This window comes from Vulpes vulpes, chromosome 5 (genome assembly GCF_048418805.1).
Source record: "Vulpes vulpes isolate BD-2025 chromosome 5, VulVul3, whole genome shotgun sequence".
Taxonomy (NCBI): Eukaryota; Metazoa; Chordata; class Mammalia; order Carnivora; family Canidae; genus Vulpes; species Vulpes vulpes.
In genome coordinates, this window is record NC_132784.1 from 132,711,939 (window position 1) to 132,729,495 (window position 17,557).

The following is a 17,557-nucleotide window of genomic DNA, read 5'->3' on the forward strand; positions in this document are numbered from 1 at the left end:
TGAACAATTGCGAGTATAAAATGCCTTTTATGTTCGAGGTCTGGATATAAGATAAGCATTCTAGGACTCTAAATTTGGTTTACTAAGGAAACTCTCCATCATTAAATTACAAAACTGAAGTCAGAATATCAGGCTTTCCCAGAAAAGTGGCACTCAGATTTCGGGTGAGCCAAAAGGAGAGGAGGATGAGGGGTGTTGGGGGGAGTGGGGGGAGGAGGCAACAAAATGTTAAGGAGTGACAAAAAAAAAAAATCCCAGATACTCAGATTTCTACCCGAACGGGCTTCTAACAAGAGAATAATATTTCCATGTTTAAGAAGGTCTGAGTTGGTGAGACCTCACCATTTCCATACTGAATGATATAATAAAGTCATCTTCAAATGGATTAAAACATAGGTGTGAGGCTCGGTCAATATGCAGATGACTATGCCCGACCCCTCCCAAGCAGACTCGGCCCCCTCTCCCGAGGCAGAGAGAGAGAGAACCTTCGGCGCCCCGGAAGGCGATCATCTCTCCATCTCCCTGGATCCTCACCACAACCAATGCTGCAGCAGGACGAGGTGCGGGGTCTGGAAGGAGGCTGCCTGGCTCTGATCTGGGAACCAGCAAGGCAGGGATGCGAGAAGAGCCCCAACTGCACAGCCCGGTTCCCGGGAGGGGAGGCCTATTTGTGGGCAGGTTTTGGGAATGATACCTGGAGTCTGTGCGCTCTCCCAGCCTCCACCTCCACCACCGCCACCACCGCCACCACCACCAGAAGAGGACAAAGAAGTAACTACAGGTTTACGCACAGTTTCAAAACTCTGATACTCTCTCATCAAGTTTTGATGACTATAACCCACTCCTGGGAAATGCCCAGGGGGGGCCCAAATGCCAAATCAATGGTGAGACATCTGATCTCAGGGGGCTCGGGAGCATGGAACATGCTAGTCGCACGGGCGTGAGGCACACACATGCCCTCCGCTGGGCCGCACCCCTACCCCCTTGGGAGCCAAGGCTCAGCCAGTGGCTTCCGTGCGGTACTGCAGTGTGCAGTGTGCTTCCACGAGCCGGGGGCCCCACCTTCCCACTCTGAGCCCGGTGGTCTGCTTTCCTCCCAGAAAACTGCCTGGCTGTGTTTGGAAAGAGCATTATTTCATTTGTTTTTCCTACGATGCATTTGTTGCATCTTGTGAGCTTTATTTCTTTGGTTCTTTGCATGTCGATGGCCTTTGAGTAAAAACCAGTGGGCCCCAGGTCCTCACCTTCCTGTTTCAGAATCCTCCCCATGACTCAGACCAAAGAGAGATCAGAAATGAAAAAGAGAAGAGGCTAAGGAGATCCATAAGCATCGTAGAATTACGTTCCCGTAGGTTTTAGAAACACAGCCTCGCCTCTTCCCACCTGGACAGCAGTTATGGCTCAGCCAGGGGCTGTTCCCTAGAACGTCTGGAGCTTGGCTTCCAAAGGCAGGGAGCAAACAATGCCTTCTCTAAGAACATTTCCAATGCCCCTGGGGTCAGACATCGCCCTTGTGCAGCTACACATACATCTCCCATTGACAATGACTGATGACACAGGGAGTGGCCCAGATGGATCAGGAGGGAGCGCTTGGCTTTGTCTGCAACCTTTAAACCGACTGCAGGGCCTTGCAAGACGAGACCAGCAGCAGGATTTGAAGCTCTGGAGAGACTCCAGGGGCAACCCTCCCCCGGAGGTTGGGGGGTAGCTCTCTCTTCCTGCTTTCATCAAGCAGGAGGTCCCAGGTGGAAGGAGAAAAAGCAGAAAATGCTGTCCATCAGGGGCGCACAAGGACCTCCACTGTTTGAACGTTTCTAGAGTTCTTTTGCCAAAGAACAAAATCTGGTCTAGACTCTCCAACATCCCAGGGGCCCATCAGCAAGAACTGCTATCGCCAGGCTAATGCCTCCCCTCCTTCCTCACTGCGCGGCTTACAGAGCTCCACGCAACTTCCAAAGGGGCGCCTGGGACAGAAGAGAGTGGGCAGGGGAGGCAAGAGGACACTTCTGATCAAGTCAGAGGCAAACCTGGCTATGACCGTGGGCCCCACTGCAGCCCCGCGCAGCCAGCAGCTGCCTGCCTTCCCCAAGATCACGCAACCAGGGCTCCTGGCCCACCTGGGAAATCAGGAGCCAGTACCATGAGGAGCTTGCCTGAGGCCTCACCAGGCGTGCCCGATGGCCCACGGGGTCTCCGCTCCCTCTCCCCCATGCCTCTGAACCCTCGCAAATCCAAGGTCTGGAGCCATGCTCACCCTTGCTCCTGGGCGCGGGTGACAGCGACAGCCAAGGGCTCCTGTGACTTGGCCAACACTGCCTGATGCGCTGGGGCGCTTAGGTCCAAACCCAAACCCAACAGCACTCACCAACTCTGACACTTCCAGACAGAAAGCACTAGGCAAGTCCCACCTACACGGTGGAAGAGAAAAATAAAGCAGATGACACAGGACGCCGAGGGCCCCTGCAGGGCCTCCCGTAAGAGAGAGGAGATCTTCCCTAGCTTCCACAAGCTTCTGAAGACCCTTCCTCGAATTAAGAAGCCTGAAATGTCAGGAAGCTTCTTCTATTAGCCTGCTATTGGTTGCCAGTCGCTGCTTACACAGAGCGAGTTAATTACCTACATCAAAGGCAGTACAATAAATTCTCAGGAGGGCCAATTTTTTTCCCCTTCTACTTAATAGCGCATTTATGCCGATCTGGTGAGTAACAGTCTCACGGACGTTTAGGTACTAGAGATTGTTTGAGAACTTGGTTTTCGCCTTTCGGAAGCAAAGATAGTCTCTCTCTTTCTCACTCTGCGCAGACGTGAGCAGTGGAGATTCCATAACAAGACCCACGACCAACAGTTTAGCAAAAACAATGAGGTGCCTGTTCACGAGGCCAGACTGTGCAGGCTGCTGCTGCCCTCTGATGAGACAGGTCCCATCACTCCGGAGATCCACCCCAGGCCGCCCAGCGGCCGGACTGGGGGCCTAGTCGTCCATTAAGGGCACGCAGGAATATTCCAGCAGCACTTTGGCACGGTGGCTTCCAGGTTTGCACCCCTCCTCCCCCTCAAGATCAAAGTCCCATTCTGTAACCTTTCCACCATTTTTTTTTTTTTTTAAATTGCAAGAATGAACACAAACTTAACTGGCTTCATCTGGTGTGTTTATGTTGCATGGTTTTTGTTTTTAGAAGACTGCATAATGAGAAAGCCTGAGCATATGGCGGTATTATATTTTTAATAAAATTTTAAAGACCATGCTTACTCCATTGCAGAAATCAGACCCTCCTGGAGAGCACATTTAAATATCAAGAGAATATCATTATTGTACCGAAATGAGCTAGAGGCTCCAACTCTGGGACAAGATTAGGGTAGGGGAGCAGGGCTCACCTTTGCTGACTTAGCCTCTGGGCAAGGCCAGGTGGGGCTGGGTCAGGTTTCTACAAGAGAAGCTCCCTCTAGCCACCACCCACTTCGACCTCAGCTATGAAATGTGCATTTAAGAAACCCAAATCAATCTTCACTATTTTACCCCATGAGATTGCCTACCCAGCCTGCTTTTACTTAGCTCCAAAAGTCTGCAACTATGCACAACATTTTCAAGTAATAGCTCAGATACGGTCTGTGAATGAAGAAGGAAGGGCCACAGAACCTGATCTCCCCAGAGCACATCTTCATGGTCACAGCCAACACAGGATGCTCTGCTACCCAATCCCCACATCAGGTGTGCAGGGTGGACACCAACCACCCATCATCCCCACAGTGAGACTGGGAAGCAAGACACAGGTCAGACCTTTCTCCTGGCAACTGTTCCATATTTCCAGGCACATTCAGGAGAACCTAAGTTTGGTTGGTTGGTTGGTTGTTTGAAGAAGTCCTGGTAAAAGTGATTTAGGAAACAAAAGACCAGATTTATCTAACTTTTCTAAAATACAAGTAATTTTGTAATTTCGCTCATTCATCCTATCAATCTCTTTTCTCAAAAGCCTGCCACCTTAAATACATTAACCATGTACCAATTAATGACCTCTAACATTTACTGACTATGGGGGGAGAAGGACTTCACCTGTCTCTCTTCCTTGTCACTGTAACTTGATTGTATCATCATTATGCTCATTTGCCAGATGAGAAAACTGTGTGGCACACGGACACTCACTCACTCGGGTCACACAGCTGGCTCTCAGGCAGACCGTAGAGCCCAGGGAGTAAGGACGCCAAAGCCCACACCTAAATATTTGGCTGTTGGACCTCTTGACTCAGTGATAAAAGATAAATTTAAATTTGAATTTCATCCAAAGTTCAAGTTTGCCTAAGTGTACAAACTTCACAACCACCCAGCTCTACTGCCATAGGATGAAAAGAGCCATAGAAAAGCCCTAACCTAAAAAAAAAGACCTAAACTGATGAACATGGCTGCCCTCCCATAAAATTTTATTTATAGGCAATGAAATCTGAGTTTTTGTATCATTTTCACATATCACATTTAAAATCTAACAAATCATTCTTAGCTCATGGGCTGTACAAAAATAGGTAGCATACTGGATTTGGCCACAGTGGAGGCTCGGTATGACCCTAGAGGACTGTACATATTTCCGACATAAAACTTACACTCCGAAAACAAATGGGAACATTTCAGTAAAAGCAATAGTAGTGAGCATTAGGAGGGACACAGAGAAATAATTATCTTCTCATATGGCTAAAATATTTCTATAATTGGCTAGACGTATCAAATGATTCCACTTTCAGAATGTACCTTAAGGAAGAAATTAGCAAAGACAACCAACCATTTACATTCAAGGATGTTCATCATAGAGTTATTTATAAGGAAAACTGGTTAACTAAATAAATGTCCATTATTTTGTATGATGGAATATTATGTCATTTTAAAGAAAGTACATTCAAGGATTTTTAAAAAAACACAGAACTGTACTGAGTGCCAAGGACTGTGCTGAGGTCTCTATGCCAGTCCTATGAGGTGCAGTTGTGATCCTCATTGTATACATACAAAAACCAAGGCACAAGTGTCCAAGAAAACACAGCTGGAAAACGACAGAGCCTGTTAGGATCCAGAGTCTGCTCACCCACTAGACTACCCTGCTTCCACAGTTCTAGAGGAAGGTGAGAGGAAGAAGAAATATATAATTATTCCTATACAAAATTCCTAAAGTTAAAAAAAAAAAACTTTAAAGGAAATGTGCCAAAATAGCACAAAAATATTTCTATGAATTATTTTTTTTCTTTATGTTTCTATATTTCCCAATCATTTTCGAGTGCAGAGATAGTTGGTTTATTTTACCTTTACTTTTAATTCTATCATAAGTACCACCTTTACAATAAACCTCCAGTGGAGTCCAAATTAAGCTCACGTAGACTGAAAAATTATCCCACAAATTTATCTCCTAAAATCTGGTCTCAAACTATTTACTCCACCTCTTAAAATTCATGTGCCTGGCAGGCTTTTCTTATACTTATTAATAACTCTTTATACCGATACTGGGCTGGCTGTACAGCGATTTCAATAAACTTGTTTATTTAAAATGACTTTTTTAAAGATTAATCTATTTAGCAGTAATTTATTTATTTAGTGGTGAAAAAACACAATTTATTTATTTCGTAGTAATCTCTACACCAACGTGGGCTCGAACTCATGACCCTGAGATCAAGAGTTGCAAACTCCATCGACTGAGCCAGCCAGACACTCTGAAAATCATATGAGGATCTCTACACAAGCGCCTTCCAAACAACAGCAAATGCTCTAACCTCCCTCCCTGCCAAACTTGGTAACTCACCTTTCACCAGGCCATCCCAGAGAGGTAGAGAAGGGAAACTGCGTTACCAAGGATCATTACTGCCATGGCTCTTGCTCACATTTACTGAGCACTTACTAAAAGCCAGGCTGTGTGCACGGTGCTCCCTCCGTCTACCTGAATCTGATTGAATGCTCCTAGGCCAACCAGACATGCAGTATCCATCACCCTAGTTATTCAGGTAAACATCCTGAGGCTTAGCAAGTTTAAGCAACCTGCTTGGAGTCCTACTTCAGGTAAGTGGCCAAATCGGCATGACTCTCACCTACTACAAAGGCCTGGTAACCCCTACAGAGTCTCTGAAAGCTCTCAGCAAGCTGCTTTGCTCCCGATCTTTCTAGATGTATGTGGGAAGATTATCATCATTGCTAAAATTATTCTCCCTCTCCCTATAAAAGTTATCAGGAAAAGCTACTTCAGACTGTAGTCAAGTGACCTATTACCTGTCCAGAGTTTCCGGGTTCTGAATAGCTAGCTAATCTGCAAAGGAATTCTTAGTACTGTCCTTCTGCGGGATTGTGTTGCAGGCGTGGATGCAAGAAGCAATCTGCGTACTTGGTTTGCGTTCAAGTTAACAACAGCTCCAACAGTTAAAGCCGTACATAGTTTATGGAAAGGGGCATATGTCCAATAGTTAAAGAAGCATATGGTTTATAGAGAAAGGGGGAAAACTTGCGCTTGGAAGCAGCTTTGCTTGGATTATTTACCAACAAATGAAAGGCCCTTCATGCCGCCCCAGAGCATACTCCCCTCCCACAGGCTGGAAAGGAATGCTGAATGAGTCCATAAAATCAGAGTCACACTAAGCAGAGACCTTCTCCCCAGTGAAAGATGATTATCGAATTATAGCAAATTTAAGAAAGTTTTCTCTCTCTCTCTTTTTTTTTTTTTAATCAAGAACAAGACCAGACTACTTCTTAAAATGCACTATTAGGAATTGTAACTGTTCCTAAAAGTGCCAGATAGATTTCCATCCATGCAATATTAAAACTAACAAGCGTCTTTTCAATTTCTTTTAATGATGGGGTATGCAATAAAAATACAGCACTGCTTCATTTAGCCAACGGAGCTGAAGCAAAGAGAACCAAAATAAATAAATAATAAACTTACATGGGCCACTTACCAAAAATAAAATCATTTAACTCAACCTTTTACAGGAGGTGCATGCAGCATTTTGAAAGCAAAAATTCTCATAACACAAACCTCTCCACTTAAAAATCACTGCCAGGGGCTGGAACCAGGGCAGGATGTTATTTCTTTTTCAATTTCTTTTTTTTTTTTTTTTTAATGCTTGGGTATTAATGACATCAACTGCCATGTCGTATAATAAGGCAGCGTGGTATAATAAAAAGAGTAAGAAACGTACGTCCCAGACTTGCCTGCAGCACTTCATCGGTGTGTGACCTAGGGTAACTGAAAAGATCTCAGACTGTCAGTTGCCTTACGTAACAGGCCACTAATAAAACTTGCCCCTCTTACTTGATAGGGTTTTCTGAGGGTTAAATAGTATGTGAAAAACATCTATATAAACTAAGGCATTTATGAAGGCCAGGCACCACCACTAATCTCTTCATTATCTGTTTGATAATAACACAAAGCAGGGTGGCAGGCTGCAAGTGCAGCGCGGGGAGGCTGAGCTCCCCAACTGCTTCCCCTTATATCCAATGATACATCACCAGTCTTACTCCACCAAACTACTGCAGGGGATGATGCAGAAAAGTGTTCCGGAACCCCCCGGTGGTGGTTAGGGGGGTGTCGGGCAGGGGTTCCCAGGGAACAAGCCAGTGCACACTTTCCCCACGAACCGGGCTAAACATCTGCAGCATTTCTGCTGTTTCAGAAAAAGATTCAAGGTAATGACCTGTAATTACAACTGATCATCTCTTTCACCCACGTCTTTGATGTATCTTGGGTCAGGCTCCTAACTCACATTCACAAAGCAGGCCTACTTGAAATTTGCGTTGAAAAGATACATCTCTTCTCTACTTGCTTTTCTAAGACGACTGAAGACACTTGAATCCTCCTCAGGAAACCCTTTTTTTTTTTTTGTTTCTCCATAGACAATATTTACTAAAAAAGATCAAGCAAATTCCTTGAGGGTGATTGTTGGCAACCTACACCCGCTGCCTGTTTCTGTACACCCTGTGGGCTAACGAGTATATTTTACAGTCTTAAGTGGCTGGAAAAATCAAAAAGAAGAAGAGTATTTTATGGCATGAAAAGTATGTGAAATTCAAATTTCAGTGTCCGCAAATACACAGCCAAGCTCATTAGTTTTCCTATCATCTCTGGCTGCTTTTGCATTACAGGAACAGAACGGAGTAGTGACAGAGACCAAATGGCCCATTCAAAATCCTGAAATTGGGAACGCCTGGGTGGCTCAGTGGTTGAGCGTCTGCCTTCGGCTCAAGGCGTGATCCCAGGGGGTCCTGGGATCAAGTCTCATCAGGCTCCCTGCAGGGAGCCTGCTTCTCCCTCTGCCTGTGTCTCTGCCCCTCTCTGTGTGTCTCTCATGAATAAATAAATAAATAAAATCTTAAAAAAATCAAAAATTCCTGAAATTGTTAGTAGCTGGTCCTTAATGGAAAAAAAAAAATGTACCATCCCTTGGCTTTCCTGTCTCAGGACATGTTAGAACACCCATCAGTGAAATGATGGAGCATTTCCCCAGGAAACATACAAAATAAGGCAACACCATTTTCAAAGAACGCGGCATTGAATTGATGCTTCCAAACCTTAAGATGACTCTGAGGTGGATACTAAGATCACCCCATTTTACAGATGAAGGAATTAGGTTTAGGGAAATGACCTTCCCCAAAGTCACAAGTCAGTAAGTTGGGGATGGTATCAGTTTCTGATGATGCTAACCCTGACAATTTATATGGTGGTGAATGAAGGATTCGGGTTTTTCTCATATACCAGAAGAGACAGAACATGTTTCCTATTTCCTCTCTCCGTGTGCTAAGTGCTGAGATACATAATGAATTTTAAACATAAAATCTGAGGCGTGTGTGATTAAGGGCTGGCCTTCTCATCCAGCATGGCATGTGTCCAGAGTTGTTTAGGCTTTGCTTTCTTTTTTAAAAAATAATCACAAAACAAACAAGCACACATTTTTGTGAAAAATGCCACACTCTCAGGGCGCACCTGGGTAGCTCAGTCAGTTAGGCATCCAACTCTTGATTTCAGCTCAGGTCATGATCCCAGGGTTGTGAGATCGAGCCGCCCGCCCGGGCTCTGTGGTGTGCTCTCTCGCTTCTGGTGGGGGGGGGGGGGGGGAGAGGGCAGTGCCACATTCTCCTTGGAAATTGAAGGGGACACAGGCCATTTCTCACACCTCAAGCTCTATAATGTGCCTTTTTTTCTAGTACAAGGAAACGCACCATCTGTTGAGCCAGATATATTCCCTCATGATCTGTTTTTGAAGGTAGGATCATCCAGACCCCCATGTACTTTTGCTAATAGGGATGGAGGAGGCTCATGCAAGAATCAAGTTGCAAGACTTCCAATTCCCACCAAATTGGGGAATCTCATGGCCAAATGCAGAAGCAAATGCAGTTGGGACTCCCAAAGGGTTGTTTCCGCCAGCTGTATGAAAAACTGGGCCCAGGGGTTTAGGTCTGGCTGAGTCAAAGAACATAAAGACACCCTGGCTCGGGCTGGCCGCTCTCCACTAGAGTCACAGAGACGCATCCATGTCAAGGTCCCCGTGTGCTCCTGCACAAAACCTGACCATCTGAGAGGCATAAAAACAGAAGGCGGCTGCCCTCATGGCTCCTAGGATTGTGGTTTGTCTCGACATGGAACGATCTAAGAAGTGCAGCCGTAGTGTTGGCTCAGTGGATACGTGGGCTGGAAGTTGGCATTGGGAGAAGGCTACCGGAAGGTGTTGAAGGTGGGTGCACAGACCAGGCTGACCTTCTTGGAGGAGGCCTGGGAAAGTCTTAGGTGAGTCTACTCAAATTCAGATTTTTCAGGAAGGCTGGTCAACCCCGGCCTAATCCCTCAGGGACACATTCAACTGAGTAACATACTATTAACGATTGCTCTGATGCTCCTAAACACTGCACCTTGGGTTCGAGGGCGTCTGCATAGCTCTGTTTGTTTGTTTTGTACTCTTCCCTCTTCTTTAATTCACATCTTGCTGACACAAGTGGAAATTCATATTTCTTGGCAGAAAAGCTTTAACTTTACTGCCAAGCCAGGCAGATAAAAATTCTTCCATCCTCATCTCATTGCCTGGAACCGTTCTACTCAAGTCTTCGGGAAGAGCTGGAGAAGACAGCAACCAAAACACATAACCCAGGCGATTTTATTGTGCCTGACAATTTTGTTAGTTCTACTGGGTCTCTTTAGTCTGTTCTGTAATTTATAGGGGAGAAAAAAAATTCCTAGGAAGGTCTAGCTAGCAAATGCAACAGCTCTCCCTATAAAATCAGTACATCTCAGCTCATTCAGCAGAACGTTAGCAACCACCACAATTTCAATCCGGGCTCAGACACGGGTTGCCTCCCTTTGGCTCTTAGGTCGTGCAGCCTCACAAAGCGACAGTAAAGGAAGCTCGTCTTTATTGGTCTTCCTCCCTAGGCATTACTGGCTCTGGACTCCTGGGGAGGAGTGGTCCAGGAGAGGAAGAAGGAAACACTTTTTTATATTTCCACCTAATCTTCAAGTCTACAGCACAAACCTGTCTTTTCCGGTCCAATAACAGCATTTACCAATTACGGGTCTTCCATCCAAACACTGTTTCTGTGCAGTATGGGCCTCTTTCTGTAACATTCAGGCTGCTGTCTTCCTTGCCAGGGGCTTCATAAATGACTCGGAGAAAAGCCGAGCTACACACCTGCACACCTGCCTTTTCTTTAGTTCTTTTCCTTCTTTTACCCCACATTAAAGAGTGCTCTTCTAGTTCACCCCTGACCGCCACACCCCTCCCAATGCTGGCAAGGAATGCTCATCCCCACCATCAAATCGCCTCTTTCTTAGAGTCACCTCTGTCTGATTTGCCTTTTCTCAAGCCAAGTCTTTGCTGGGCCCAACACCGCCTCCACCGGATACACCATCTTTCTTCTGTATACATCAGAACCACCGAACAAATCCTAAGATCTCCCGACCACCAATGTCTTGATCTCTGTGGCTCCCACCTGATGCCTGAAGTTGTCTCTAGTGTTTCCAAGAAGTGTCATTTGGCCAATGTAATGGTTTCCTCGCAGGATTGATGCTTCAGCACTCTTGCAGGGGCTGCACAAGCAACCTTTGAGTTACTTGTCCTTTCTCCATCATTTTAAATTTGAATAGCTCCAAAATGCAAACACCCAGGCCACTGTAAATTCATTTACCCTTTTAACAGGTTTAATAGAAATAAACACTGAAAAACTCCTGTACACACCCCTACACCATGAAGTTTTGAAAGGTGGTATTTTAACATGGTTGGATATTCTGGTGTTTCAATCCACGTACAGAATCTAAAAAGAGGTTTAGTTTTTTTTTAAGTAATGAAGCTCCACATTCTAGGAGCAGTTTTTATTAGCGTAAGAGAAAGCAATTGTGCAAGGTGAGGAATTAAAACCTGTTCAACCACAAAAAAATAAAATAAAATAAAATAAAATAAAATAAAATAAAATAAAATAAAATAAAATAAAATAAAATAAAATAAAACAAAACAAAAAAAAACCCTGTTCAACAGACTGTACTCCCTAGCGGGTAAAGCAAATCTGTCGAAAACCGTTTGCTTTAGAGTAACCCCACTATTGAAACCACAGAAACCACCAAAAGTTTTAGTGAAATACTTCTTTACCCAACATGAACTGTCTTGCTGTGTTGCTATTTGAAGGTTTTAGGAGTTAAAATAATTTGCAAAGGCGTCTTTCATAGGGGCTAGGAGGCTTTTCATTGCTTTTTAAAATGTCCCCCTCAAAATACATACTCTCGAGACCCAACTATGGAATCCTTTCTCCACATGAACACTGGAAAAAAAAAAAAATGAGAAACCAAAAGTTACAGATTAGCTTAGCTTCCCTGATCCGGTTGTGAAGAGATAAATGTGCCACACGATTGCCACATGTCATTTAAAAAAATGGTGCATTTTGGGGTCTCCTTCCCCACATATACCACGGCTGCCCTTTGTTTAATCAAAACTAGCTGCTGATGATACCATGTCCTGAACCTGTTTACCGCCCTGTCACACGACCGCAGAAACGAAGACCTAAACATCCCCTTAAGCTCAAACAAGTGAACTCGATCAAGTCACTGAACATCCCAACATTCTGAAACACTCAACCAAAGATATCGAAACCAGTGTTGCAAAGAAGCTTCAAAGCACAGAAAAAGAAAAAAAAAAAAAATACACGCACGATACTGGCAATTGGGTTACCTTGTGAATCCTATAATCTCACACATTCCATCTTAATTCTGAACGCAAAGCAAACTCTTTGTGGCGTCTTGAAGACCGAAGCACTCTTACAAGCTCCCATGATCCAATGAGCCTAAGAATCTTCTGGAAGCACCTGTGACTCCCCTGCTCACAAACCTTCCACAGAGCCCGGTGTCTACACAAGACCAACCCCAAGCTGCCTGGCCTACGTACAGTCTCTGAGCGTGAGGGAATCACCTTCAGCCTCCTTCCTCCGCCGCCTCTGAGGCTATGCTGTCCTGCCCAATGCCCACAAGGGCATCTCCTCAACCCTCTGTAACCACCTACGTATTTTACATCTCGGCCACTAGAGCCACTAGAACGTGAGCTCCCTGAGGGCAGGGGCTGGATCGTGCTAGCTGCAGTAGCTCCTACACCAAGCAGACCACAGGCACCAGAGAATTCCTCTCTGGGAGGATCCGTAACTCAATGAAGATGCAATAGGACTAGCAGGTGCCATCCGGTTGGGATAGGGCAAGTCTGCTGCTGTGTTGTCTCCAAGGGAAGACAACCTGATCAGGATCAAGGCCCAGAGGAAAGGACTCTGGGGTGTCCGTGGGGGCCCCAGCAACGGAGCCCCAAGCAACAAGATGCCAGAAATGGAAGCACAGCTCTAAACAGGGGAGGGGTGGCAATGAAGGGAGAGAGGAGAACAAATCACCTACGGCAGCATCTTGCCAGGGGTTGGGCCTGCCTCTTTATGCCCCTTTGACTGTGGCCAGATTAGCGATTACGAACAGCTTGTTGCTATTCAACAATTTAAGGCTGGTGTCCTTTGATGGCAGATAAAACGTCTAAGGACACCAAAGCAATGAGAGTGAAAACAAGCCAGCAGACAAAGGGCGAGTGAAGTGGACACACACTGCTCTTCCGCAGACCTCCTCTCTCCCGACAGTGGTGTCTCATCCGTTCCGTAGGTGGAGATTTTTCCTGTGTTCACGACTCACTTCATGGGAGTTTCTGTGGAGATTAAAATTTAGCCCGTATACATGAGAGGCGCACAAAGTGATTCATAGTTTACAGATACCCATAAAATTGGAAATGCACCAACAAACACTTGGCTCTCCTTGACATCCTGAATTGTCAGGTTAGACATGTTTGCAGAAGGTATTGATGAGTTTTAAAGAGATACACAATCGATGGATTAAAGAATAACAATTTAAGAAATAAGCCTTTTTGCTGACACACAGAGAAAAGGGGGCAGTGGCGGGGGTGGGGGGGTGGGGAGGAAGGTAACTGCCAATTCCCTGCAAGGGTAGGGCATTTTTATGTAGCACATGGATTTTTTTTTTTTTAAACTCTATCTTTCATCTTCTCTCTGGTGAGGACTGCATTTGCCACAGGCTGATAAGTGAATGTGGCAGGACTTCAAAACTCATGTCAGCCAAAGAATCTAGAGACAGAGAGGAAAAAAATCAGACATAAAGCTGGTAAAAGGCAGCTATAAATTTTTTTAATGCCTTTTATTTAATTCTACCAGAAGATCACACAGCAATGTGATCTAGATTTGGTACATCTCTCCAACTCGACTCACGCACGCACATGGCCTAAATCCCATCCCTTACCCCAAAGATGTGGTTTTCATTAAACTAGTAAACCCAGCAAAGTTGCTTGTAAGACCAATGTGTTAATAAACGCTTTCCTCTGAAGACAGTTTGAACCTTCAGTTCACGAGGGGGAATCGAGAACTGATGAAGGAAACAACAGGACGTAAGACGTAACTCTTCGTGTAAAGATGAGAGCCCAGCCTGAAGCCGACAGCCATTATCTACAATTTAAATCAGTCCTCTGTGACCTGTGAAGAGGACTCCATCACTCTCATCCTGCCTAAAAAGTAAATCCATGAAAAGACAAAGCAAGAGCACTGGGCACGCGAGCTCACGCCGCTCTCGACTTTGCTCAAGAGATGGAGGCGGAGGGGGCAGGAGGAGGCTGTGGGCACAGGAGGCCGGTTAGGACGTCGTCTAACCAGGGTTACCAAGGCATCCACTTGAGGATTGACAACAGCAGCATCTGTAACCGAAACTCCGATACTGCCACATGCCCATCAGCGGTAGGAAGGAGTCCCGGACTGTGGCGTCTTCGCGTGCAAGGGAAGGCCGCAGAGCAAGGTGCACACCCACCACTGCACAAGGCACGGATGCATCCCGTAAACACGATGCAGAGCAAGGCGGGAGAAGCGAGCCACAAACACCCGAGACATAAAAACAGCCACAACTCCTCTAGGCCGGGTCAAAGTCGGGAGCAGGGGGTTCAAAGGGCTTGGGACAGTGTGGTTCTGGGGTTTGGCGTTGGCTTCACAAATACGTTTGGTCTGGGAAAGTCTACAACATGTGCACTTTCCTACATGCGCGCTTCCTTCAGGAGGGAGCAGAGTCAGTCCTCGAAACTTCTAGACCATTCCTAAACACCCTCTTCTTCGGATTCAGCTCCCGTGCTCCCCATTCCCAAGCATATAACACGCTCACAACTGTGTGTTTCAGGTAGTTTAATACAAATAGATCCAAGCTTGCACCATATAAGGGAGTGTGACTCGACAGACAAAAACAAAACAAAACAAAAACAAAACTCTCTAACTGGCAGGAGCGGGGCGGGGGGTTGAACAGGCAGTTCACTGAGGAAGAAATTCAAATGCACCAGAAGAAAAGAAGACACAGTTTTTAACTTCATTACATAATGAAGGAAGTGAACGCTGAAACCCACACTGGTTTTTTTTGTTTGTTTGTTTGGCCTTGAGACCAAATTAGGAAGTGTTGGTAAAAGCTGAGTAAAGGACAAAACACGACTGCCAGCAGGGTAGAAGCAGTACCTCGGGCACACTCACATTTCTGTCCACCAGTTCGGTGACCCGTACGGCAAGTCTTTAAGGTGTATACCAGATGGCCCGACACCCCCTTTGGCTGGATGTACCCAGGGGAGTCCCATAGACTCCACGCAAAGACTTAGCTTCAAGGAGGCTTAAGGAAACATTCCGTGCAACAGAGGAATGACCTCCTAGGTGGCCAACCACAGGAGACCCGTAACATCCACGAAGCAGAGAGAAGAGACAGGCGGGGGACGAGCGAGGACGCGCCAACCGAAATGGTAGCGGCGGTGGTTACCTCTGCGCAGCCGATGATGAGTGGTCTTTATTCTCTTCCACTTGCTGCATTTTCTAACATTTTTTCTCAACTTAAAAAGTCTGCAAAGAATATTTCATTGGACACCGGGGTGGCTCAGTGGTTGAGCACCTGCCCCTGGCTCAGGGTGTGATCCTTGGTCTCGGGATCGAGTCCTGCATCGGGCTCCCTGCATGGAGCCTGCTTCTCCCTCTGCCTATGTCTCTGCCTTTCTCTCTGTGTGTCTTTCATGAATAAATAAAATCTTTGAAAAAAAAAAGAATATTTAATTTAGGGGTAGATATGTCTTTTCAGAGCTCAGTCAAGCTCAGCCATCATCTACGTCTCACATGGAACGCGCCTTGGCTCTTTAAGAGAGCTCTTGGTCTTTGTGAAACAGGAGTTAGTGGTAAATATGAGCAGTGCCAGAGCCCTCACCGCAATGCCACAATCAAGTATTTGCTTGAGCGTTTTGTTCCCCCTTTCCTGAATCCCCCTCAGGGCCGGGAAGGAGGTATTACACACTCTTTGAGCTCAGGCCCAGTTTAACCCTGATTCCCCAGACAAAATGCAACCTGCGAGGATTCATGCGTCTCTCTCCTCCCTGCAGCAAACACCCAGCTGACTCAGCGCAGCGCTATTTATTAATCATTCTACGTGCAATCACACTGTTCTAGAAAAACGGCAACGTCTTCCACTGCGAGCGAGCTCACACCGTTTCCCAGCTCTTCTGACCATCCAGGGCTCTGGGCACTGCATTGCCAGGTCACTCCGTCCAGCTTCTCACCTGAGCTTTGAGCGGTGTTAGGATTCAAAAGCAGCCTTGATTGCAGAATTTTCAAAGATTGCTCAGAACTCTGGAGGAGATGGGATTTCATGGCCTTTTCTATCATCTAAGTAATTGTATCACAGGTTTCACTAAATGGTACGTGTTTGCCTTCTGTAAGTGAAAACTTCGGGAATCTGAAAATCTTTTCCCAGGAGGAGAAGTGAGAAGGAGATAATGAGTTGAAGTACGTAAGGAAGGAATTAGACGGGAGAGTGTCCAACTCCACCGTAGAGCTGTCACGACATTGAGGCAATGTGAAGATATACAAGTGCAGAAAAAAAGACTAGAAGGAAATGTGCTAAAATGTTAATTTTCACTCATCTGTGATAGTGGAATAATAAGGGGGAATTTCAGTTTCTTGTGCTATGTTTTTCAATATTTCCTACATTGATTAAGTGCTGCCTTGTTTTTTTATTTTTTGGGTTTTTTTTTTTTTTAAGATTTATTTATTTACTCATGAGAGATGCACAGAGAGAGAGGCAGAGACACAGGCAGAGGGAGAAGCAGGCTCCATGCAGGGAGCCCGATGTGGGACTTGATCCCAGATCCTGGGATCACGACCTGAACCGAGGGCAGCCACCCAACCGCTGAGCCACCCAGGCGTCCCAAATACTGCCTTGTTATTAGAAAACCATAATCGAATGCTACAGAACACAGAAAGTGCGGTAAGACAGAAAGAACAAAGGCTGAGCAGCAAGGGTCCTGGGATTCAGGGCTTCTCCCAACACTCAAGTTCATGGTTTCCAGCACCTCCTTCCAAGGGTCTTCCTTCCAAAGTATGCCAAAGCTCGACACCTAAGTCCCCTGAAGATCCCCTTACTCACTGCAGAAAACATTTGACATTTATTTATTATCTAAAAGGGGGTTTGATAAAGGAAAAATAAAGGAAAGACCCAAGAGCTTATTGTATCTGTTTCTACTGGGAATTCTCTCCTACATTTTAATGGTGTTTTGTTGAGGGGAAGGAGGTCTCTCTCTCTTTATCTCTCCCCCCCCCCTCTCTCTGTCTCTCTCTCTATTTTTACCCACAAAAGCTAAACAGAGCGTACCCTCACACTGACTCAAAGAATAAGATAATGTGAACAACTCCAAAACGAGGCAGGGGATTCACACACGCTGCTCGAGTCCCAACGCCTCATTTCAGCTGGATCCCTAGGAGCCTTCACTGCCCGACCACAGGCCTGTGGGAGAGGAGACGGAGAACAGCCGTGAACAGTCACCACGGAGGATCCCAGAGTTGAAGGGTTTGCACAACGGCCTTTCTATCAATCAGCAGAATTAGATGGTCAGATGAAAAAGTGTAGACATTCAGCGGGCTATAGGGATGAAATAGTCTCAAAATCACCCTCAGCACCACCTCCCTTGGTCACAGTGTATCTGGAGGCCCTGTAGCTGGGTCATGCACACAGCAGTGGAGCCAAACAAC

At 45.8% G+C, this 17,557-nt stretch overlaps 1 protein-coding gene across 2 annotated transcripts in view; it reads right to left on the bottom strand.

The window, feature by feature from the left end:
• The window catches only part of GLI3 (GLI family zinc finger 3), a 269,004-nt gene that overhangs the window by 183,635 nt on the left and 67,812 nt on the right, over positions 1–17,557 (bottom strand). The window lies entirely within an intron of this gene.